This window comes from Apteryx mantelli, chromosome 12 (genome assembly GCF_036417845.1).
Source record: "Apteryx mantelli isolate bAptMan1 chromosome 12, bAptMan1.hap1, whole genome shotgun sequence".
In the NCBI taxonomy this organism is placed as follows: domain Eukaryota; kingdom Metazoa; phylum Chordata; class Aves; order Apterygiformes; family Apterygidae; genus Apteryx; species Apteryx mantelli.
This window is the reverse complement of record NC_089989.1, coordinates 18,731,972-18,758,417: the sequence shown is the minus strand read 5'-3', so window position 1 is coordinate 18,758,417 and position 26,446 is coordinate 18,731,972. Positions and strand designations below refer to the sequence as shown.

The 26,446-nt window shown below is 37.2% G+C and overlaps 1 protein-coding gene across 9 annotated transcripts in view; it reads left to right on the top strand.

The window, feature by feature from the left end:
- Nucleotides 1-26,446, top strand: part of FHIT (fragile histidine triad diadenosine triphosphatase) — a 624,994-nt gene that overhangs the window by 123,090 nt on the left and 475,458 nt on the right. The gene's annotated exons all lie outside the window — the stretch shown is intronic.

The following is a 26,446-nucleotide window of genomic DNA, read 5'->3' as shown; positions in this document are numbered from 1 at the left end:
TACAAGGAGACTTTGACTGCTTTACTGCTTTCTAAATACTTTGCATTCAAACTTGAGACTTCACAGTTTGAAGGTCTACCTTTACATAGACATTGCTTTTTAATTTTTTCCAATAATCAATGAAACAATTTTATTTGAACAGACTTAGTTATGTTGGTATGTTGGTGAAAGTTTGAGTGGTAGAGAGTCCAAGCAGGAATTGTAGCTGTCCTACACCAAGTTAGTTCCCTGCTTTTGCTTGGTTTGCTGATTGAGGAGACACGGTAGAGATATAAAATGTGATTTAAATGTGAAGTAAAAACAATGCTTTTAAATATGTCCATCCTTCTGATGGCTGGATGAAATTGCACTGGACTACTGTCTGTCTCCATAAGCTATGCAGCTCCCTGCCATAAAGTAGTCTTTTCTGAGTGTATGTATGGGGAAATATCTTGCACTTCACTTGTTTAATCTAAAATTCAAATGTACAGTGCCGTGTGCAACTGCATTAGAAGTACTTAAATTAAGTGATTCAGTATGATAACTTTGAAAAATCTAATTTCCATTGGAGAAATCACTTTTATCTGGCAAAAAGACAAAATGCGCATTTTACACTGGTTTCTTTTTGGTAATGTTCATGTTGCGTGGGGCTTGTTTTGTTGTTCGCTGTCACTCCAAAACCAAAACGTGGATCTGTTTTGTTCATAAATGCTTAACAAATGTTACAGCTTTTAATGCATGTACAGATATTAGTGTTTGCTCTGTTCATAACTTCTCTTTTGTGTACAGGTTACTGTGAGCTCTACTGGAGCAATACGCAACTTGTATTGATGCAGTTTTAAATCATGTTTTTCTTATATGTAGCTGTTTCTGTAGTACCATTAATATTTGTCACAATTATGCATGTAGGGTATTCTGAAATATATATGGTGGACATGGTGCCTGGAAGATCTCCCTGAGGTATTCAGTTTGTCACTGAATTTTTTGTCCGCTTCTTCTGTTGCTGGGAATATTGTATAGCCAAGAGCGTAATTTATTCCTTGAAAACTTTTAGTCTTTGATTTTAATAGTGAGGCTTTTGATAAGCATTACTAATACTGAAACGCTGAAAACTCAAAAGCTTAAGAAATAAATGGTACCTAGGCTGCATATTCACCTGTCAGTACCTTCTCGATGTATTGACTAGTCCAGTTGTGTGAAGTTGCTTCCAGGAGTGAAGCCAACTCTGCGTATGGCTGCCAGCAGGGTCACTGCCTCAGGCTCCTTCAACGGATGAGCATAGACTTTAACAGCAGCTCTGAAGGAAAGCTGTAGAGAATCCCGATTAAAGAACTTTTCCCCTGTGTTTGTATTCTTCCTAACCTCGAAAACCTTGGATGTCATTCTTTTATTGCATTCCTTTTGGACAAATCCAGTCTGCTCTGAGGTTAACAGCAGCTTTGTCACTGATTCTAGGAGATCTGTAATTCGTTGCTATGTATGGTTTAGTTCATGAATTTAGATTGCAGAACATTAGGGTTTCTGGGTTTGTTTTTGTTTTTCAATTATAAGGGGAAAAAGGGGGAATGGAAAAAAATAGTTAAACCAACTCTGCATAAGGCAGCTATCAGTGAAGTTTTCTGCAGGCACGCAGGGAGGTGATCAGTGCTACCACGTGCTGCCAGCGACCTGTTGTAAATCCTTTATGGGCTCATAGAAAGCTAGTGCGTAAATTAACCTTTGCTTGAAATTATTCTCTTAACTGGAGAGTCAGTCAGCCCAGATAAGCATGAAAAATACCATGGACATTTCTAGATGCTTCTTGCCTGACCATCTTATGGTTTATTCTCAAGTGAAAGTCAGCGTTCTAAGAGGGAAGTGACTGATGGGTGGATTTCAGACCTTGGGGTTTCTATATTTTATCCTGCAGAGCTCTGAGTCTTAGGTATAAAGATTCTGGAAACAGCCTGTCTTCCAAAGCTTACATATTTTGATATTCCCATTTTGAGGATCAAGCTTCTCCTTTGTTTCTAAAACTTTGTTCTGAAAGTCTTTGTTATACTTGGAAGTTGGAATTTTAGGAGGGCTTCAAAGTGACTGTAGAGATGTCATCTTATAAAAAGACATATCTTGAAACATGACAGTAAAGTCTTATGAGGTTCTTCCAAATGGTTTTGAAATCTCTGCATCTCCCAGCTTTCCTAAATTTTACCCAGATGTCTGGTAAATGTAGCATTTCAAGCAGTGTACTAGACTTTGCAGACATTAAATTCAGCAGAATGTAAATTACACTCTGTATTAATATAATCCTCCTGGTGTTTTCTCCTCCCTAGGTTGAGTAGACTTTGTTACCCCAGTGAGTCCCATTGAGTAGCAAGATGGAATTGAACTGCATGAGATATTGTTTAAAAAAACCCACTCAAGCTGCTCACTAGAAACTTGATATTAAACAAAGTTACTTGCTACTTTGTTTATAATCTTCTAATTTGATTGTGTATTTTTTTAATGTCATCAAACCATGGCAATAACTGTTAAATAAAATATCCATCCTAAAGTCTGCTCTGGCAGAAGCTGCTCTTAATTGACTTTTATTAGCAGCTGCCACTTCAAGGCTCATATGTAAATATTTTAAACAAGGAAGAAATTCAGCTCTTCAATTGTTTTGTGTATTTAGTTTGGTCTAAGGTCATCTCCCTTCCTCCCAGTGGCTGTATCTTTACAAATATTTGAATTTTTCAGATTCTTTTGTGTGTTTTTTACAGTGGATGTAATAGTTGCAACAAGCCAAATTCTCATAAATTGAATAACCGTAGCACTGAATACCTGAGTCTCAGAGCGAGACCCACCGTGAGAACTGCCTTACAAGCCCAGAGGGAAAGAGTCATCTGATCCAGAGAGCTTAAGGCCTTTAAGTGGAAGGCTGGAAACAATCAATACGGATAAACAGGTGGGAGTGTAAAACTGCAGAAATAAGATATTGGTCAGCATGCTAGACGGTCATCTTTATATGCCCAAACTCTATCTGCTGCGAAGCCTTTTGTAGGTGTCATAGGCAAAATGAACTTTAAAAGAAGCTAAAGAGGATTTTTTAGTTTGATTAAGCAGCTCTCATCCCTGAATTGCTCTGTATTGCTTGGACACTCTGCAGCTTGTTCTCTCCTTTAATAGCTTGTGGACATCACCTGAGCAGAGCTGAAGGTTAAATCCTGTCTGACTTGCTTAACTAATACAAACCCCTGAGCTATCACAGGTTTCTAAGATAGGCCTTCAGTTTAGCAATTACAGAAAAATGTTAAATACTCCCATTTGGCTTTGTAAAGTAAAAGCAGTGTAATACAGCTTTCAAATGTTGTCTTGCTTGCTAGTCTTTCATTAGAAGAATCTAGTTTTGAATATCTTTGTAGAAGAGCAAACCCTGTGATTAACAAAATGAATAAAGCATATAGTAAAACCGCTTCTATAAATCATATTCAAATTTTGAATTTTCTTTAGAATAAACTACAACTGTCAGCCTTTTCTCAGGAATGAAGCAACAAAAGATCTCTGTGGCTAAATTTAAAGCTTCTGATATCTTTTCTGTACATATAATTGATGTACTGAATAAACTTCCTAGAAGGGTTTCATAAATTATGTTCCCTTCCCTCCTCCTCACAGGAATGTCTGGGATGGGGAGAAAGTAATGTTGTAGGTGTAGGTATTGGCGATATTTTGGTTAAGATTTTTCATTCAAGTTGTAGTATTAAATTGCTGACAGATTCAGAAGACTGAAATGTATCATGAAATACTTAATAAAGCAGTAAAAAAATTCACTTGTGGCAGGTAGCATGACTTGCTTTCAGCATACCTTTTAGCTTGTGGACTTTTTGGCTCAGACACTTGGGCACATCTTTCTCAGTGTTGTGGGACTGTATTCATCCCTGCTGTGATTTAATAAAATAGGATACACCATTGTCAATATTGATGAAAATCAGGCCACTTTTAAATTCAGATACGGAATATATTGGCAGTAGTATAAATTTTATAGCAATGTCCAAGAGTGAAAATATAAACTTTCCATTTTTAAAATCAACAATGTCTTGTACAAACAAATCCTTTTCACTACTGCATTGTTTTAAATGATGGAATATGATTAGAACTGTTAGGAGGCCATGCTTAATGTAACAACTTATAAATATATTTATAACTCTTCCTAGAGAAGATGGTCTTTGCAGTGGTCTTAGTAAATTGCTGAGATGACAGTTTTAGGAAAAGAATCATAAGCCCTGATAAATATCTCTATTCAATGATTCAAATGCCAAATCCACTTAAACTTCCTGATAGATGTATACAATCTGGTTTTCTGCTTCTGTCTTTTTTCCTTTGAGCCTCCTTCCTCTTCAAGTAAGCAAAGTAATTAATGGTAATTATAACCCAAAGTAATTAATTACTAATGAGGAATATACCAAAATGAAACAAGTTTCTTGCTGCTCCTTCTTTAAAAGATGGTCCTGAGGTTCTCTCCTGCAAACTTGAGCGTGAATTCTTGGTGGGGTTTTGTATCCTCTCCTTTGTATTATCCTATCCTTTGTATTACTCCAAAGAGTCAAAAGGCTGCGCCTTGAAGCCACACCACCACCACGGAATAAAAATGTGTGGAATTGATAAATAACTGATGGAGTTTTAATATAATGAGTTGAAAGCCTCTATGTAACCTCTGACAGTATTTTTAAGGATCTTTCATGCGTCTTATCTGCTTTAGGTTTAAATAATGGTTTTGAGTCATAGGCTGAGGAGTGACTATGTATCAAGTCAATGAAGGTCAAATAACTGAAATATCAGTATAGTTCTAAAACATATCTGGAATATGTTCAGAATATAAAAATTCTTAATTAGTAGATGGCTGGGCCGTTTGCTAATGTATGTCTCCGTCAGTCTTTGCAAACTCTTGGCTTGAAAGCTAGTGTGTGCGTGTATATATACACACAGTGTATGTCTAAGCTGGCCTCTAAAGCTGCCTTTATGCTGTCAAACTGCTTACCTGGAAAAATATGGGGATTTTTTTTTACAGAATAAAGAATGGAAGGCTTTTAATGGGATTAATAAGGGAGCTGAAGTATTTTGGTGTGTTTCCTTTTATGTGGTGCGACAGATTTCTTTCTTTAAGATTTCTTTACCATTTGGATTCTATAATTATGGCTTTTGCAAGAGCAGTATTAAATCAGCTAGAAAGGAAGAAAAAAGCAGCAAACTATTAATTTCAGGAACACTAGTGAAAATAGCCACAGAGGTTTCATAGCTCAAGTGAAGTTGGTCTAAATGCTTGTGGTGCACTGCATTTTATCCTTCCCCATTGTGTCAGCTGAAGGCTCCAAGTTTTCTAATGAAGGTAGCTTTGCTATCCCTTTAAAGAGTAAAGAATGCTCCAAGTAATCCCATCAGAGAGCTGGCACCCCATAAAATGATCCCCTTCTGTTTGAATGGCTTCGTTAGATGTCCCCTTCCAACTGAGAAAGCATTTATCTTCTTTCCGTTGTTCTTGGCAGTGATGACTACTAAAAGCTACATGGGACTGTTGGTCCCTAACATTGGGCTGTGCGGACACAGTAGGGAAGGAATAGGGCCTATTTTGTGTTTACAGAGTATTTAGGACAGGAGGGTCCATTCTTGCTTAATCCTTAGCCACTGATCTAGTAAATAGCATTAATTACTAAAAAGTAAACAATTGCTCTGTCAGTGTTGTAGCGGGGGGGGGGGTTTCTGGGCAACAGCTCTGTCTCAGGAAGTCTGTCCCAGTGGTGTGGCCTTCGTTTGAAGATCGCTACTGGAATAATTGGTCCTTGTCTCCAGACTTGCTTTCGCTAAGTTGTTAGTATTATAAAATTCCATAATCCATGAACTAGCTTATTTTTCATCTGGAGGTGCTTTCATTACCTTCTCAATCACAGTGAGATTTTAGTGCAGATCCTAGTTTAGACTTTGTGCTCAAACTGTTGAAACTTGTCAGTTGAGTATGATGTTTCAGGCAACATTCCCAGTAGCAGAAAGTAGGGCAGTCCCAAACTAGGGTGGTATTTCTAGTCTACTGAAAGCCTTTGGGGGGGCCTTTTCCATTAGGTCCCCAAACCCAAACTCCAGGTGTCAACTTTGCCATCTACCAATTCTTATCCAGGTACTAGTACTAGAGTGAACATCCTAGGATGGTCTTCAGCTTACCTTTATAGGGTCGTCATTTTTTAAAATACAGTGCCCTTACCGATCAGAATTCTTTTTGCTTTCTTCCCCATAATGTAAATATTTTACAATATTTAATATTATGTACATCTATGTTTACTTTTTGGAGGAATATTGATGACAATTTTACAGGCTACTGCTTATTTTACCTTCCTAGTTTACTTTATCATTATTCTGCTATTATTGAGTAAGGTGTTTTGATAGAATACAAAATGAAGTATGGATTTCTCCATCCTTCTGATTTGATAATAGTCTATCCCAAACACTGGAATTACCTTCCTGTAGCAGAATTTTTTTAATAGATTTGTGTGAAACCGAAGGATTTTGTTGGATAACTGTAAATCATATTAATGGCAATAAAGCAATAGAGAAATTATTGATGAGAAAAGACTGTTCCACAAAGTGTGCACCTGGAAAAATACACAGGTAGCTGGACAGAGGGATTCAATCAAACAGTTAGCTGCTGGGGCACTGTCTAGTCTTAAGTAAGCTAACAACAGGTCACATTAGGTTAACTTTTTTTGTAGAGACTTAGTACCATGAAGATCTCTGTGTATGTTCAAATTTACAATAACATTTGGATTCTTGCATATACTATTCTCCTAAACATTGCCATATTCTTACCCTGGCTCATATTTACCAGTAACTTGTTACCAAATTACATTTGTAGAAGGCGCTGCTGAATTACTTGCATAACGATGCAGTTGTATGTTTGGCCTTACTCATGACCTTCCCCAAATAATAAGAGGCTGCTGCAAACATGCAGGAGAGGAAGGGTTAATCTCCATCCTCTAATAATATGTGAATGTAACTGAGAAAGGTATAGAGCCATATTGTACCTTGAACACTGTAAAATCACCCTGATCATCCTCTGCACTAAGAGATATGGTTTGGTTTTTTTCCTTATCCCTGTAGCTAAAATATTTGTGTAGTTTAAAAAAAGCTTCTGACAAGGAGCTATTTTTCATGTGCATAAATGAAAAATACCTTTGCTTTTTCTCTTCTCTTTTGACAATGTATTGGTTTACTGTACTTAGTAGTGGGAAGTTAATGCTTTAATTTACTACTTTCAAAAGATTGATTAGCTCTAGCTGTGCTGTCTGTAAAGATAAAGAATTGTGAGTTGTTCTAAAGTGTAGATTTAATTAAAGTCTGGAATTCATAATCTGTGAGAAGTTCTGAATATGAAATGAAAATTTGAATGAAAAGGCAAAATAGTGAAGTTTCTTGCCAAAGAAATGGTAGGTCTGTCAAGGCTTTACTTTATGGCAAAGTTAGTGTTTAGCAGTTATCCTAAAATGTATGGTATTGATGGTAATGCTTTCCAACTATGATGCTATTTACTTAATAAACACTTTAGTAATGGTACATTAACAGGTATCTGATAATTGATGCTCTTAGTGTTAATTACATGTGAAACTTTTTGATCTTTTATGGCATGAAAATTATATATTTTTAAAAACAATACACATGGGTTGTATTTATATGCAAAGAATTCAGTAGGAAGCAAATGGATTCCTTCAAATTACATACTTCTGATGAGATCAATAAGATTCTTATGCAGAATACATTTGTTTCCACTCAGAGTACTTATGGATGAATTTTTCCACTGGATGATTTTGACCTCTGCTACTGAAGACCTGTAAGGTGTGTTTTCTTTCTTCAGATGAAGTTTGAGTAAGATATAGAAGGAGATCTGCTGCAACCTGCTAATGGAAGCGTGCATTTCTCCCGTGAGCATATTGCCCTGTTCACTAGGAGATGAGAAGACCATCAGCAATTCCATCATATGGTGCTGACAGCAATGAACAAAGAGAGTAACCAAATGCAAATGGCTAATGGATTCGTTTCAGTACCTAGTATGGAAACACCATGGTGGGGGGGAAAGAACTGAGTCACTTAACAGGAACCTCCGAGTCTCTAAATCTGCACATCTCCCCTTTGAACTGGAAGCACAATAATCTCATGGATCAGAATGTATTGAAAAGAAACAGAAGGATTAAAGCAGAGTTACTAATGCAAAACAGCTTTAGGTACTCAGGGCACAGTCTGTATACACAGCCTCTTTGTTTAAGAGATTAGTCGGGAGAGTCCAAACCTCAGTAGACAGAGCTGGGGTGAGGGGTGTTTTGCGATCTGTGATAGAGCTTATTTCTCTGTATCTCTTGCGAAAATGTTCTAATCCGATCACAACAGCAGGTTATATGAAGCCATGGGGCTTGGTGTTGGTTAACAGAATACCCAGCTGTACACCTTCACCTCTGAAGAGAGATTGCCTTGCTGCTACAATCTCTTGTGAGGTGTCCACAAATGCAGACCGGCTCCTGCTCTCTTCTGCTTCCTCCTGATATGAAATGGACCTTAAGGTATATAATCTGCCAGTGCGAAAGTGTGTTAATGTGCACAAGAGTATTATATACGTGGAAAGGGCAAAAGTACCTCCCACTGAATTTCCCTAAGTAATAGTCTTTTCCTCTGCTCCTTCCCTGCTTCTTTGCCTGTGGCCTTCTACATCATCTAATCCTCCACCAGCCTGATGTTATTTAATAGGAAGCTGAGTTGTGTGGCTGATGTGCCTATGTGAATTCTCAAATTGAAGTTTAGTCAAGGCAGAGTATTTCCAGGTATTAAAGCCCTCAGTCTTTTCCGTTCAAATGCATGTGGCAATAATGGCACCTGGAGTGGTTGTGCTCATGAGCTGGTAGCTTAATAGTAGTTCCCTGAAGAAATTATGTAGTGAAATCAAGACCTTTCAATATTGAACTGTTACTTTAGTAAGGTGCCTTTTTCTCCATACAATAAAGGTGAAGGAAAATTTTAATGTAAAATTACCTTCGCTTCTTATCAGAAGTTACCATGATGTATCTTATTTGGGAAGCAAAACAAGGCTTTTTCCATTTAGGTTTCAATAGTCTTACTCTAGTGCCCCTCCCTCCCCCCCTTGATAGAGCTGTGGCTTTGATTTGGTAAACTGTGGTGGAGTGCAATGGAAACGAGCCAAGAAAGCATGTGTTAGAGCACATGGCTGGCAGTGCGATATATTGAAGTATCAGTCTTATATTATGTCATGAATTAATCATCCATGGTCTTGCTAGTTAAAAAAAAAAAATAAATAAATTGTGCTATTCTCCCATTTTAAAAATAAATTTCTAGGCTAATGTAGGACTGATCTAGTTAAAGAACCCCCTTGATTTGTCATTATCTGAATACGTCTCATACTAAAAAGTCATAAGAACTGAGGTACGTGGGGGCAGAGGGTAAGAGATGACCATTATATCCTTAAGAGCATGAGAAAGCCATTGCGGGGAGGCGGAGGGAAAATACTGTTTTCTAGGTCCACTGGCAAAGACCGAACAGCTTGAAATTTAAACAAAGTTTTAAGTTAGATAAGAAGAAAAACAGTAAGGCTAGTTAAGCATGCAAATGGATCAGAAACTCTATAATCTTTCCATTATGAATATGAATAGGACAACATGTCTCTCAGAGTACCTGGCAGCTCTTACGTTCTTCAGTCGTCTTGGCTAAGTAACGCTGCTGATACAGGAATGGCCTGGGTTTACTCTGCTTTAGGCTGCAAATATGAACTAGGTAATATCCTGAGATCTCTGCTTGTGCTTTGATTCACAGAGTGGCATAAAATGAACATGCTTCAGGAGGGTGGAATATGGCACTCCTCCCTCTCTCGTTTATATTTTTTATGAAGACAGCAAATTATTATCCAGTTTAAGTCTGTTAAGTGAATAACGTAAGTGGAAAAATGGTTCATTTGGAAAGTAATGGACACATTTTTGATAAATTGCTAATAGCTATGTTAAAAATTGTTTTGAAATTGCTTTTTGTGCAATAGTTTAGCTGTGGAATAAGCAACTCAAGCAATTGATATATTGTCAGGCACGTACCTAGTATATAAATTCTAAATTGCTCACTCTGATAAATATCAGTACGCGTGATAGCGGCTGGTTATCCCTTTTCCCTTATAGAAAGCTGTGGATGGTCTGTCATTGTCAGCCCTGCTTGGAAGTAAGTTCTGCTTTTTGGTGATGAGCAAAGTCACTCCTTCATTTTGTGCTTCGTTCAAGGAATCTCTGCTTCACTAACTTTGACTGGGGCTTGCTGCATTTTCTTTTTAAACAGATCACTTGCAATTGGAAAACAAAATTTAAATGCCTACCCTGTTTCTTTTCCATAAGTCTTTTTTCTCTCTTTTTTTTTTCCCGTAAACTGTTATGCTCTAGAGAAATGAGGTCTTGTCTAGTGAAGGGGTACTCGAAGTTGGCCAAATAACAGGAGACATTTTCATCTTAGTGACAGAGAGGAACAAATAGATGTGTCTTCCCTGATCCCAGCTTTGCGATTGCAGCGAGAGCGAGGCAGGCACTAGAGACCAAGTCTGTTAGAGCTGGCTCGCTCCTCAAAGGAGATGAAAAGAGATAGCTGAATGCTGAAACTTGTTTTTCTCCTCTATTCCCCTCTTTCTTACCTTGAAAAGAGCCTGGAAGGTGATACAAATCTTAATTGCACCTGTTTTCACTGGTTGGAATGGGGGGAACTGATAGCCGTAAGTTCTGCGCTTATATTGGAGATGTGGGAGGAACAGACACCTCCCTGGAAAATGAGAAGCAGTTGATTACCTGGGAACACCAATATCATCTTGCTCACAATATATCAAAAATCCCCGGTAGCCGAGTATATTGTTTTTAGTCTCTTCATTTCATTTGTGTGGATATGATTATTCAAATGCAGTGACCTAAACTTGTTAATACATTGAAATGAATTTCTTTAACTGTCTTGAACTTCAAAGTACTCTTGACAGATGATAAATGTGCTATTCCATATCTTATCAGATCACCTCTGAGGTACCTCTGGAATAACTGTCTAATACAATGAATTGTTTTTTCTATTTAAATACTCATTTAAATATATATACTTCTAAAGAACACTAAGCTAATATTTTTGAAGTAGTTTAAAATAATGATTTTATCATTTTGGATCTTGGCAGGGCAGTGTACAGCGTTTGAGACAAAAGTCCTAAATGAACATTAGTGTCTTTAATATATGAGGTATCTCACATCACTGTGGTGAATCAGACAAGAGATGCTTGTGATCATCTGCTGGCTGAAAATAAACCAGCTGGTATTTATTCTGAAAGTATTCAGAAAACACCCGCTTGTTAATGATCCATTGCATGATCTGGCATCTGGTAAACTAATATACTGTCATCTTTGCAGTGAAAGCCACCACAAATCATTAAAGATTTTGAGAGCTATTCAACTTCTGTATGCCTTCTAAAATACACTCATTATGGTAGAAATTATTCTTATTAGCAACATTATTGAATGATGGTAACCCAAGACCAACCCTGTAGCAGAAACGGTTCACATAGATGATAACAAGTGTTAATTCTACAAGAAGTTTCCCTCTTAAGCAAGCAGGTGGCTGTGGTTAGTAGTGTTTAATTTCTGTCTTGCGCATGGTGGGATACAGTGGAGTTAATTCTTCTTGGAATCTTGCAATTTCAACAATTTTATTAGCCCCTTCCCTGGAAAACTGAGCGTCTAGCGCCATCTTGACTCAATTGCATTTGTTTCAGTGAGACTTCTTATGGTAAGAATTATTTTTCACTTTTGAAATTGTATGTTTGTCCCCTTAGGAGGGGAACTACAACGATGCCAACCTGTTTTTGAACCTTCGTGAGACTAGGCTCCCAACATAGCTTGGACTTCCTTTATGGCTTGTCTACATTATGACAGTTTCTTTTGGCTCTTCTGCACTTGGTTTGGATTAAAAAAAAAAAAAATTATTCAGCTAATCTCAACACTTTGTAGAATTAGCAGAAAAAATACTATTTTTTACTATATTAAGATGTGGGGTTCAGGGTGGTGTCCAGATAACATAAGATAACTTTTAACATTTTTTTAATATACAAATTCTGTATATTTGTGATTGGCAGCCACTTGGATAATAGCTTTGGTTTTAAAAGCCCAAATTACTGAATCAAAACTTGCTCAAGTGGAAAAATCGTTAAAAGAGAAATGAAAGCTCCGAAATAGAAGGGACACGATTTATTCCCTCACTGAAATGAGCAAGTACCGGCAATAACGTTTGGAGATGGAATCTCTAAGACCTATTTCAACTATTAGGATCTTCTTGTTAGATCCTTCAGTTTAGTCTGGTGTCGGTTTTCTCTTTTAGTGGACTTGTAAAGCGGCAGATAGGAGTGTAATGCAGGTGATTTAAAGACGGAGGGACTGCAAAGCCCGTTTTTGAAAAGGCCAGACATTTCTCTCTCTCCGCCTGCACGATAACTGTCTTTCAAAGGCTTGTCACCTTTATATCACTTGTTGCAAAGGTTGCCGTAGTGTTTTATTTTCTATCGTAACTATTCTCTGCATAAAGCATTTCTTCCGACGTTCGTTCTTTATAGATGACCTTTCCTTAGCTTAAGTTCATGCCCTTGGTTCTTAGATTTGACACAAGCTCCTATAACCTTATAAACCGAACCTTTTCCCTACAGAGCTCTCTCTAACTCGGTGCAAGCTCCTGCTAATTTCTTTTTCCAAGGGCTAGACCTCATTTCTCTAAGCTTGTTATTGTCCTGGATCTTCCAGTACCTGCATGAATTCTGAGTGATTTCTTCTATTTTTCCTTTTTTTTTGCATACTTCCCATAGAGCAGTGATTGGCAATGTGAGCACTGTGCCACATGTGCTCCGAGCCTCCTACATGCAGCAGATAATGTTCCTCTGACTTACAGCATGTTCATACTCCTTGTTTATCCACTTTTAAATAGCTTGGCATATTTACTGCTTTTGAACCCAGAGTACTATAGGATTAAATCTAGTAATTTTTTCTGGTAATATCTTTTGAGTTAAAGTTCCTTTATAATTGGCAGCTAAAGAAATGACCTTATTCTAAGGGCATATCTGTACTGCAAAACATTAGCTCAGGTACCATAAGCAATCTAGCTTTCGTATCAGATGAATTTCTGTACGGGTTCATTTATGTATCTGAAAAGTGTCCACACAGCGTAATTTGTCGAGCGAAATCTGTGGGAATTTTCTCTCAATTTTGCAGTAATTGGCTTATGTTATTTTTTGATGATAGGAAGCAAACAAAAAAACCCCTTCAAAGTCTCTGTCAGAAGTGTTGCTGAAGGTCTTCTTAACTATCCATATTGTCTTTTATATTTGGGGGCCCAGTTAGCTCTCCTTGTAATAAGGAGTCTCTCTTATAACATTGCATTCATAGGAACCAGAAGTAAAGGTAAATGGTGTCTCTTGTTCCTTTACTGTTAATGCTTGCTTTAATATCAGAATTGTGGATCAAATTATTGGGAAAGGCTTTCCCTTTTCAGTGCCCTGGATATCTTTTAATAAAATCTCTATTTTTTTCTTATTTTCTCCAAAGCCAAGCTGCCTGGAAACTTGTGAAGGTAAAATGTTCTGTGATATAAGCTAAAACTGATCAGATTCTGATAAAGGATACTTTCTATAGGGCATAAAAACCATCTGACACTCGCTTCACAGAATACTTGAACAGTTAACTAAGTAATGACCTTAGTAGTATCCAACTATGTATCTCTTTTCCATGCGTTACTTTCTTATTTCTTATTATTTATGACTTGTATATTATTGCTCATTATTACTCTTATGTGCCTGAGAATTCTAACTATACAACTTCACTGCTCATCTTCTGAAATCAGTTAAAATATAAAACTTTCTTGTTTCCGATGGTGCCCTGCTGCAGGGCTTATTGGAAGCATCTGTTGATTTCTTTTGCCTTCCTGTAAGGGAAGGGGCCAATTTAATAATTACCACATAAAATTCCGTTTTGCCCTGCACAAAACAATAGAAAACAGGCTTTCTAAGGAAACTATCCTAACAGTTGATTAGATAATTATATTCTCTCTGGAATTCTGTTTTTTTAATTAACTGTATAGAAGGATTATGAACTTTATTATAAATGGTTTTGAAGCTTTCTGTAGAACTGTATTAAAGTCAGTGTGACATGCTGGGGGTTTTGTCTTTATTAAATAATAGTGTAGGATATTATCAGATTATTCTTGTGGTACAACATAACTTACAATTCTTCAGTGCTCTTGCTGTTGTGTCTTTACCAAGCAATCCTTCTGTTTTTAAGTATGATTTCTTCTTCTGTTGTTTTATAACTGAACAGATTTAGAGAAGTATTTCAGGTTTTTCTAATGTCCCATCAAAATCCAATCCTGTGCATCAGTTTCTCCTGCTGTCTTGTAATAAGTTCTTCTTTTGGAGGTTGTGTGTGTGTGTTTTTTTTGTTGTTTTTTGTGTTTTTTTAACTTAATCCTGGAAATAATCTTTTCCTTTTCTATCCCAGGTCAAATTCTGGAAAAACATAAGTGAATATGATCCATCTCAGTGTTGACAAAACATTGGGTCAGTGGCGAGGATACTGAGCTAGACCTTTGCTTCATCTGTGGCATGTGGTTGGGCTTTTGGACACAAAAATCCAGTGCAGGATCTGCTGTACAGGGATGAAGAAGATATTCTTGATGTGATAAAGGTCTAAGGAGGGAGGAATTAAGCCATGCTGGTTGCTGCTGGGACTCTCATAGAAATAAAAGTTAAACAGAAAAGTCTCCCTAAGATTCGGTTACTTCTTTGGGGGATTTAATAGACTTAGCTGACTTTGAATAACATTTCTTAGTTGTGCCTTATAAACACAAAAATACTTTTGAAATGGGTTAATGTTGAGAAAATTTCACTTTCTGAATCTTAATTGGACCATACTTTCCTCAAATCTGGTATTCCCAGCATGGATCACTTTTCCATGTTTGCTTACAAATAGCTAGCAGACTGTGAATACAAAATATTAATAAGCCAGAAACACATAGTTCCTAGACAAGCAATTTTAAAAAATCGCATTATGTATACTTAATGCCTAACTGACCTTTTCTGCTGTTTCTTAAATCTTTTAAAAATTCATCTAATTTCAAAGCCAGAGTATTAGCCCATTTATATGTAAATTGCCTTTAATTCATGCATTGATTTGAAAGACTAATTCAAAAGATCCTTTACCACAGGTGACCTTTTTGACACTGTTCTTCTGGGAAGACTGTAAAGTGGTTTCTTACGACCTCACATCCACCTGTAGCATAACATAAGCCTACTTCAGTCTGTATAAATCAGTCATACGAGAGTGGTTTTCAACCAACACTGAATTATTAATACTGTAACTGTCTTGGTTAATATTATAGTTAAAATAGCTTCTTTTTGAACTAATGACTATTTTATGTTGGCATTCTTGCTTATTTTAGATGTTAAACACAATTAAGGTGTTTACTGATTATGCTCTTTGGCTAATAAATAGGAGTATAATCTAGCTCTTACATGATAGTCTCCCAAGACTGTAGGCTTCAAAAAAGGTTAAATATTATTGTCCAGAATTTCATGCCACCAGAAGAGCTGCCAGAACATATGCAAGGGTTAATTCTTCTCTTTTCTGTAGTAAATGGGAAATGCTTTCTTTTTCACAAGAGATTATACAAACGGGGATGATTATGTATGGTGGATTCTGAATTTGTATTTTTATGCACTTACTCTCTGGAAAGCAGCTCCTGCACTGCCTCTGCTGCTGTGTGCGTTCCACTGCAGAGCGTGAGCGATCACCCGGCCTGATGGACAGTCTCATTATTTAGTGTTCTCTCACTGTGGCAGGTTATTAGTGGGAGGCTGCAAAATACTTGTTGAATCACTGCAGTTGTTTATTGCTAATTATAATAGCTAAAAAGGATATTTTTGTTTCTGTTTTCTTCTGTTTTTCAAATAAACTTTCATTTTTTAAATAAAGCTTCAGAAGAAACACTGTACCAAGATTTAACCTTAATGATTGTGGGCTATGTCCATGGTCATCTGTAAGACAACAAATAATCTGATATTCTCAAAATGTTTTAGTTCTGATATGATGATTCTTTTTGTGGACTAAGCAAAACCAGAATCTGCCTTTTAATCTATTTAGGCAATGAAGTATACCAGGCGTTGCATTTTTATATTATTATACAATAAGCAAAGATTATCTGTGTTGTGTGCTTTGTATGAGAAAACATTGAATACTTTATACTGCGAGTTATAATAAAGGAATGATGCTTTACCAAGTTACGTACTCATGCACTGAAAACCGTAAGTTGATGTGTGAGGTTGTAGTAATAGCAATTAAAAGAACGGATATGGTATGGCCTCCAAACTGGTCTGTGTCTGCAACTATCACATCCATTTTCAGTCATATCAGGCTAAATTAGTATTAACGGTCTTGGTGGGAAGCCAGATCTGTCCACTTACTTTTGGCCAAGGGATTTTTTTTTTCCGAAGAATGAGTACAGGATGGCATGAGAAGCAGTGTTTTGTCAATTGTAAAATTTTAAGAAAACCACTTGCCCCCCGCTGTTTGCAGGATAATATAAATTGTTGTAATGTTTGAAGACCTATCACAGTTTTAAATGCAGAGAATAATGCATGACAAGTTGATGGAATCCTAGAAGATGATGATAAAACCACACAGCAGAAACTGGTGCTCTAAAACAAGCATTTCCTGAAATAAATTCTTAGTAGTTAAACTATCAACTTACGGCTAAAACAGTAGTTATTATTTTTATATACACTTGGATTCTGGAGATTTCCTACCATTAATAAATTATATATCACTACTGGGTATAGACAGGTTTCTTTTGCTTCTGAAATACTGACTAAGCGTTTAGTTGCAAGGAGTAAACAGTGTTATCTCTGCATATAAGGGTTAAATGTATTTTATTAAATAGTAAGTAAATATGCAGGAACACCGAAGAACATACTCAGCAAAACAAGAAATTACTGCTTGGATTAGACTTGCAAAATTTGTTGGTAAGGTTGAACAGAGTTATATTCAAAATTTAGAAAAAATATAAATGGTGTGAGGAGATCCTAATGATCTGGCTTTGTCCTGAAGGCCTGAGTAAGAGCTGGATGGAACGGGTGTAGCTGTGAAAGTCCCGTGCATAAGGGAGCCAGAAAAGAATATGCATTATTACTCTTATTTGCTATGGCAGTAGAATTGTCTGCTCAAAAATTAGAGATAATTGGGTTATTAAAGGAATAGATGTAGGAAAGGCCACCAAAAAGCAGCTGCACACGCCAACAATGTGGTGGTGTTTAACTGAGCCATGACCAAGAACTAAGCTGTCTGATGTAAGATTGCTAATTTTGGAAACTTCTCTGGGTTTGAAGATACTCTTGGAAAGCTTGAAATGGCAATTTTCTAGATTTAGAAGGTAGTGTCCATGTAAAGAATACTTTGAATTTATTTCATTATTACCATAGCACACTATGAAGAGAGAAAAATATTTTTATATCTGGTCTTGCACTTGGGTAAGTATATGTACATATATATATGTATATGGGCTTGTTACCAGAAAGATGCAAGAGTAGCAATATTAACAGGTGAATAGGAGTAAGGTGGGAAAAGAAAAGCTTTGATTTGTGCTAGTATTTAAATACTGTCTTTATCTATTTGCATTGGCTAGATAACTGTACACTAAAAGAGTTATTTTTACCTTCTGGTAGGTATGTGGGAAGGATGCAGAAGGAAAAGCAAAGAAAGACTTTCTTGCATGTTTTTGGATAAGTGGAAGGTATATGTTGTACTAGTAAGAGTGAAGAGTGAGAATACTCTTGCTTATGTTGTTATCACAGTCTGTCAGTTCAGAACCTGTCTCAGTGATGACGTTGTTGCTGAAAGCCAAGTCTGTTCCCCTCCCTCCCCATTCCTGGACTGGGCTTTTGTCTGTTTGATATGAAAAGGTTGAATTTTTTTGCAGAGAAAACAGACATCACACATCTTTGTGTGCATATGAACACGAATCTCAATCTTTTCAAATAAAACAGCTGAAAAATCAAGGCTAACAGTTGTTGCACATGCGATTTATTTCATGCATTTACTGAGCACTAAGTATATAAAACTAGGAACTTCACTGATATTTTGTTTGTAACTATTTCACTGGTATTTCTTTTAAATAGCAAGAGGTGTTTCAGTATAAAGTGGAAGGTGAACCTGTACTATGTATTAAATACCACTTTGAATTGATGTGAAATATTAGCAGGAGCTTCCAGTATCCATCACATGAACTCATTGCCTCCCCAGCTCGCCTGCTGTGGGAGGGCTCCCTTCAGCACAGGAAACGCCAACGGCGTCTCTGAACAGAGCCGCTTTCTAGCAAAGCCTCTGCTGCGCAGGTAGCATTTAATGGGCTGGGACGTACGACTGTATGGAAGTCAATACCTGAGAGATGAATTTATGTGCAAAACTGGGAGGATCAAGGAGATTGATAATGATATATTCGCAGGGTAACTGTCATGAGGGACAGGACTGCAATGCCGGGGATAAATGAAGATCTTGGCTCAGCAAGATAGTACTTCACTGAGTGACAGCAAAAATAAGATGACAGAAAAGATTTATATTGATCAAAAGAAATACTAGCCTTGGGCTAAAGGAACAAAGGGATTAACGGAAAGTGATGCAACTGGCACTCAATGACTAAACTCTGACATGATTCAGTGGACACACCTTGGAAAACCAGTGAATTCATGTGTCAGGGTTTGATAGCTATATTAGTGCTGAAGCATTCTTCTGCTGGATGTTAAAGGGTTGTTGCTGTTGTTTTTAAATAAAAAAGGGTACGTAAAGGGGCATGTAAGATTGTCCTCAGTTCCTTTTCATTTTTTTCTAAACAGCCCCATCAACTCTTCAGTGCCGTGGAGGCAGCTCTGCTCTGGGACTGCTGTCCACATGGTGGATGACATGACTTACTGCCTACCGAGCGGATAACTGAACTTGCTTTCAAATGAGATGTTCCAGTTCACTAAGTTTAATGCTCTGTGTTAGTACACTCATGTTTTATGAGAGTTGTGCATGATTACAAGGAGAATTGGGACCCTTTCCAAAGATAGATAGATGACCACAGTCCCTACTGTAATTTCTGTGGCTGGTGTTGCACCTGATTACAACAGCAATACACGGATAAAGCAGGAAATGAATTTTTCCCTTTGGAAGAAAGGAGAGATCACCCATCCTGTCGCGTCACCAAGGCTTTGAGCAGTGTTGTGTCTTGGCACATGTCAGCTGTTCAGTGAGAGGTTCACTGCTCTCTCCGGTCATCTGGTAAATGAAGTACCTTGTGCTCCCTGTGAGCTGCTGCAATGAAGGGCTCGAAGCATTCTGCCTGACCTCTCCCGTGTCTCAGAGGAGCAACAGCAGTGTAGTAAAGACAGTGATTAGATAAGTTCAAACTGGTTGCTTGTTGTTTCAGTTGTAGCTGACCAGCCCTTTCAGCACTGTTGGAAAATTGAGCCTGAACCATGACAGAGAGGAGCACAGGAATTTGGGGGTGATGAGGAGGAGGTGGGCAAATGTGTCTGAAGTAGTCTGGTCTGGCTGAACGGATGCTCTGAAGTGGTCCTCAGCTGGTATAGTTGGTAAATTCATTCAAAGTGAGATTTGTCTCTTAAACTTTTATTGCACTGTTGTTTCTGTCCTTTTTCAGTATGTTTTGGGGATACTCGGGTTAATGCAGAGGGCAACTGTATTGCAAAGCAATGTGCTTGGGACTACTGGCTTGGAGTTTAGCATGGAATTTTTAAAGAGCAAAAGAAACCGTCTCAGCTGGAACTCGGTGGCCTCTGAGCACTGAACTCCCCTGTTTTCTCTAGCTATTTTATAGCAGTAAATGAATGAAACCACATCAAAATTGCTTGAAGAAATCTCCTCTAGCAGAGGGGAATTCTTCTGTGATGTTCTCATCTTCTGTCTCAGTTTTGCTTACATCTTGAGCACAAAGCAATAGGAGAGGGGAGTGTAAAGTAGAGCTGTCCCTTAGCTTCTTGAGGTATTGTCTTCTGTGAAAGTACCTTCACCAGCCCTATACACAAAAATATATTTCTGAGGTGAGAGTTGATATGATCATTGTTGTTTGGACCCTAAGGCTTTCTGAACATTGTCCAGAAATATGGCAGCAAAACTATTTCTTTTAGCTTTTGGTGAGCCAAATCTTTTAAAATGTTTTTTTTCCCTTATGTTATATGATATCTCCTTAGACATGATATAAATTCCAAAATGATTTTATTTTAGAATGTTAAGTTCTGTTTCTTTCATGATAGTATCATGTATCAGTGAAATAATTTTTCATTAAAATTGTTAAAAAGTGCAAACACTTGACTGAGTTTCTCTTAAGAGGACTGTTTCATGCTTTGAATTTTTTTGCCAATTTGTCTCCCTTTACAACATTTAAATTGAAAATGTTCTTGCATAATATTTTCTTCTGCCTACAGCTTTGTAGCTTCCAAGGTCCTCTATATTGATTTTGTTTTATCCAGTTCTTAATTTTTTTGGCATGTTTCTTTTCCTGTTCAGAAAGGAATCATAGATCACAACTAGGAATTTTAATAGTCTTTTTCAGACCCTCTGTTAGAAAATGACTGATGCTCTGGTACTTCTGACCTTGCTGTATGCAAGTATTCAGCAAAGAGCCAATGAAATGTTACCTCTTCCCAACTTACAAGCAATATCCTCAGGAGCTTTATACTTGCATTTCTTCTCACGCTTACATTTTTGTATTAGAGCAATTATACTGTTTGTGTTTTTTATGAAGTTCAATTTGGAGCCTCTTTTATTATTCTTCAGAAGCTTCCTTTTCATGGCAAGTGGCCCTGATTTCCAAGGTGTTTAATATTTTTTTCTTGATGCGTTAGATAATCCAAGTATCACAGAATACTGGGAGAACACAACTCTAGTCTTCTGCAAATAGCATTTCCTTGTGCAAATTCTTCAAAGCAAATTGTTTTGCTTGTCCAATTTGTCTTGTGTAATATGTAGTTAAACTAAAGTTTAAGGGTCATTTGTTGTTTCCATTTGTGGCCTATTTTATAGCTTAAGATACAGTAACTTGCTTTGGGCTAACTTTTGGCATCTGTAGAGCTCTAACTATGAGATATATTCATGTCTGATTGCTAAGCTCAGTTTATTTTTTATTCCTTTGTGGAAAGGAAGTAAAATGAAGTATTTACTTGTTCTATGTTTATACTTCTAGTTAACTATTTTCATTTTGCTTTTATTTGTGCTGTAGCTTCTTTTAATCATTCTTGTAGGGCATACTGGCCATGTTGCAGAAGAAAACCTGGCACTCTTGTTCAATATAAATAACTTTATACTATTTCAATTTCATCCCCAACTTGTTTAATGTTACTGGGCTGTATCCTCCTGCATTGCATGAGGTGAGGGGATTTGGTGTAGTCTTCAAACCTTTAAGATATGGTTATCAGTGTGGCTGAGCTGTAGTTCAGTGTTTGGTTTGGATTATCAACGAGGTAGCTATCACTACATGCAATAAGGGTGCTTGGGATCAAGGCAAAGACCATGTTCCAGGCTGTCTGTCTTTTGGGTTGAACAGAAATCTGGCCCTGAAGGTATGAGCATGGACTTTTTTTATTCTGGTTTGTGTTTTGTTATTGTTGATTTTGTTATATTTTTGCTTTAGTGTCTAATGCCTCCACTCCTCTGTTTTTCCTCCTTCCTTCTGATATGATGAAAAAGAAACATTCCAGCATTTTTGGTCTACTTGGCCTATGTGAGGCAGAGAAGTCTGTGAAAGGAGGATTCCCACCTGATGTGGAACCTGCCTAGGCCGTGAGTGATGGTTGGATCCTCCAGCAGAGGATGCAGCCAACCCAACCTGGAGCCGCCTGATGGCGGCAGTGTCTTCACCAAGGGTGCAGAGAACCGGAGGGGCATAAGCGCCTGCCTGCCTGACCTCTATATAGTGTAGTTTTTGCTTTGCACACAAATATCTGATCCAGCTCTTTCTTTCCAGACTCCTCTGTTTTGTTTTCTTGCAACTTAAAATGAGCTTTCATTGCCTTGATCTTGTAGGATGGTGTTTGGGTTTGCCATGGCACGGGGAATACATGTTTAACCAAGCCATTTCCAGAGCTGTTCTAATGTTCACCGATAATGGAGGGGATGCAAGTGATTAGCTGAACTACAGCTATGCCAGGTTGTGCTTTATTAGGAGTAAAGGAGATAAAAGAAACTGATGTCTGATAAATGGAAAAGGAGCAAATTGTTAGAAAAAGACATTTTGAGAAGAAGTGTTCGAGCCCATTGTGAATATGGGAAAGTAAACCAAATTGGAACTACAAAGATGGAGCTAAGAGTTTCCTTTTAGTTTGAGCTCATTTTTGTTTTTCTTCCTGGCAAATGTTTAGCTGCTTTTGTGCATTGATATAGTAAGCAATTAACAGTAAGAGAGCCAAATTTTGGTTATATGTATCTTAGATGCATTTCCCTGTTTTTTTCAATAGCTTTTTTTGAAAATGAGTTTTTCCAGACCTTTTTGAAAATCTCTAAAAGGAGGATTGGTTAAAATTAAAGTATCTTAATTTAAGATCAAATCCTGTAATTGTGCATGTTCATGATGAATTGAAATCATGAATGTTCCTTTGATATCATGGACTTTGTTACTTTGCTACAGCAAATCTGTCTCTTGCTATGTGTGTTGGTGCAGTGCTAGGTGTAACACTCTCTGTGTACACCTCAATTTTAACTTTCTAAAACCATGTGTCTAATGAAATAACAGTAATAAAAATATTTTTAAAATCCTAGATGCTTAATTTTGTTTCCTATTCTGTTTCTTGAAGTTGGGAAAATGAAGTAATTGTAATTAATGTTGCACCTAAGGGGAAGTTGTGGGACAGCTGAGCTGTTCCAACAACTTGCTACCTGTGGCAAGGGAGCTCCTAGTCTCTCCTGGCACGTGCTGGACCCGTCCCTGAGCTAATTCAAGGTGTAAAGCAACACAGTGGGCTCCCAGGGAGTCTGTGTGTTCTCGCCAAAGGGCCGGACAAGTGCTGGAGCAGATGCCAGGTGGGCAGGGGGAACATGCCTGGCAAGAGAGGGCATGTGAAAGAGGAGGAATTCAGGGGTGAGGGAAGATGCAGTTTCTCTCTTTTAGGACCAAACTCCTAACTACTTTGGCCATCTTGTGTAATTTTGCTCTTTAGACTTTCACGTAGCAATGAATTGCAGCCGTGTTTGTGCTGAAAGCATTGAAAAGGGCTTATTTTAGATTAAAAAGCCTGAAATGTTAATATTTAAATATCAAAATTGTGTTGCTCAGTTTTTCAAAAAGCTAATTTTGTAAGATGCAAGTTGTAGGGCAATTTAATTTGACACTGTCCCTTTAAGAAGAAACCTCTCATTTTTCTGACTAAAACTAATCATTGTTTCCTGCTATTTAAGCTGTTGCTGAGCAGATTAAATCATGTAATTCGACTTAAAAAAAAAAAAAAAAAATTGCAACGAGGGCAGTCTAAATGAATGGGTAGTTTGAGGGGAGGAAAAGGCTTGCTAGACTCCTCTATCAGTGTTATCTTGTATTCATTTCATACTCCTCTCAACATCACAATGAAACTACTTCATTGTGTAATTTCCATGCATCTCCTCTTGCCTTTTTTTTTTTTTTTTTTGCAATTCTAATACCTGCTTGCTATTGTATTACAAAAGAATCAAGGAACCAGTGTATTTGCATGAAGGACATTTTAAATTCTAATGTCAAGGGTCATTAATCATTTTTGTTATATCTATAAAGCTCGATTCCTACATACAGGAGGTACTGTTGGGTAGGAATGCATTTTGGAAACAGCTCTTTCAGATTAACCTTTCACTTTCTGTGAATTGCGAAATACAAATTAAAAAGAATGTAAAGTCAAAATAGTTTACCCATACTTTAATTTTTTCCATCTGTTATCCATACTATTTCTTTTGAGACCACATAATGTTGTTAACATTTTCCCAAATTTATATTCCTTCCCCTTTAATAATCATTGTTCCTTCAGACTTATTTTTTAGTTTTCTGGTTGCGAATATTTCATGGAAAATTACCTTAAAAGCACTTTAAAATTGTAAATGAGATGTATATTTTCAGATTTGAATTAGACCTTGTTTTTTTCCCTATCAGCAGAAATATTTGTTCTCAGATGAAATTAGACATTACTTAGTTAATGGGTAACAAGAGCTACGTATATGAAAACTTGTAATTTACAATGATTACAGTATTATTAAGAATAACAGCAATGTCAGAGAGGTCAGTTTGTCAATGACGTGAATGGTTATAGATTCTGATGTTCTGAGTAACTTTAAAGCTAATTAAATACAGCTTTGCAGTCCTTAAGGTGCAGGGTGACCCTAAAAGCATTCGCTGTTGGTCGGAAGCAAGTGCTGCGGGTTCCTCCTACGCGCTGCTGTTAAAGGTTAACCGGACTTGCAGTTCCCTCATCCATGTGCCCGGCTGGCTGCGAGCGGCGGTGGCTCGTAAGCGAACGGATGCCGTTTCCTTGTTAACTGAGTTCTGCTGATGCAACATGGTGTTTTGAGTGGAGAGCAAAGTCTGAACACAGTATCTGGTCCTCAGTAGTTGTCATGGATTGAACCTGCCAGTTTATCCCTGTTTTGGAACTGAGGAATGACGTGTACGGGGTCTGTCGTTGCAGAGCCATTGACTCTCCTGTGCAGACATGTTAATACCTTGTAGCTTGACTAAGTTCAGGGCCAGAAAAGACACTTGCCTTTTTAATACATGTTTTAATGTGTGTTTATATGTTAGATAAACATGTCCCCAAGGATAAATGTTACACTTAATTTTTTTCCCCTGGAGCTATAAAATAAAAAGCCAAACACCAAAAAGGAGGTTCATATTTAATCTGAAGTGGAAGTCTTCAGCCTAAGTTAGGAGGCAGGAAATGTAATAAGTAGCAATGAGTTAAATATCTACTATAGTGTAAGCTATCAAATGGAAAGTAATGTATTGAGCATTAATTGACCTTAATTACTTGTGACAAATCCCAGTTCACTGTTTTCAAGACATAGGAACAATTAAGTGCTGACTACAAGATTGCTAGATATAAGAGGCAGAAGGGAAGTGATTTCATAGGTAAGCGATCACATTTTTTTGTAATTAAAAAAAAAAAGTATATAATACTCTTCAATGCTTCATTATGGAGTGGAATAGCATTTTAGTGTAGTGGAAAAATTTTAATTTGTTGTAAAGATTACAATATTATGCCTTTTTCTTAATCTTCAGATGATATATGACTGTTTCATTTATTGGGTACCTAAGTGCCTCACAAAGACTGTAATACACTTACCTGCCATTTTGTTTCCATTGTAAATAAAGGCCTGCTATACCCAATGCACTTTGCAGTGTGAAAAAGAAGAAATACTGGAACTATAGATAAAAACATGTTTGTTTATTTTTTATGAAAGGTGAAAAGTACAAATGTTATTTTTTTTTAAAGAGGTTAAAATTAGGAGATAATATGAATTGGGTGGCTCTGATTTGTGGGATGTAAATTTAAGAATCCAGACCTCAGTATTTTTATTACTGATTTGTGGGGAATATCTGAGAAGGGGAAAATCTTAATGTGAATATGCTGTAAATGAATCAGGTTTATTGTTTTTAGCTCAAAGTATTTCTTTGCTCTTTAATGGGAGAAGCCAATATCCTGTAGGAATAGTTAGCAAAGCTTTGCTTCAACCTGTAGACTAGTGCACTTTAAGGAGATACTGCAACTCGGTTATTTCAGTGTACCAAAAAATATGGAAAGCTGCTTTTCCCTTTCATGTAGTTCTGCATGGGAACTTCCTCACCTTAGAGTTGCAAAGAATTCACTTAACCATACTCATCCCCTTACAGCATTTTTTTTTTTTTAATTTCCCTCCACAGAGTTTTCTTTTTGGGGAATTTCTTATTCTCCTTGAAAATAGCTGCTCTCAGACCCTATCTAATGGAAGGACCAGCTGTATGCACTCCTGTGGATCATTTGATCTCTGCAGGTGATAATTAACCAGTTTAATTGACTAGTATGTTAACTAATAAGAAGATATTCTAATACCACACCTTTTATCTTTATTAAGACAGGGCCTGACTGCATTGTGATTCTGTGAAAGACGGGAGTTTGGCTTAGAAGGATCAAAGAACTTGCTGTCCTTCTTAAATGTTTAACAAGAATAAACCCACTAGCTAGTGCTAGTACTTGACATTTTTCTTCCTGAGCTGGAGGACTCTTATGAGAAAACACATCTGCCTTCCTATAGTCTGAAGCCTAGAGATTCTCTTCATACTGATTATGTTTTTTTTCCTTCCTTGCTACTGATTGCAGAATTCGTTTCTTGAAGAATAGAAGAATCATAAACTTTCCCATTTATTTACCTCCCAAACATCT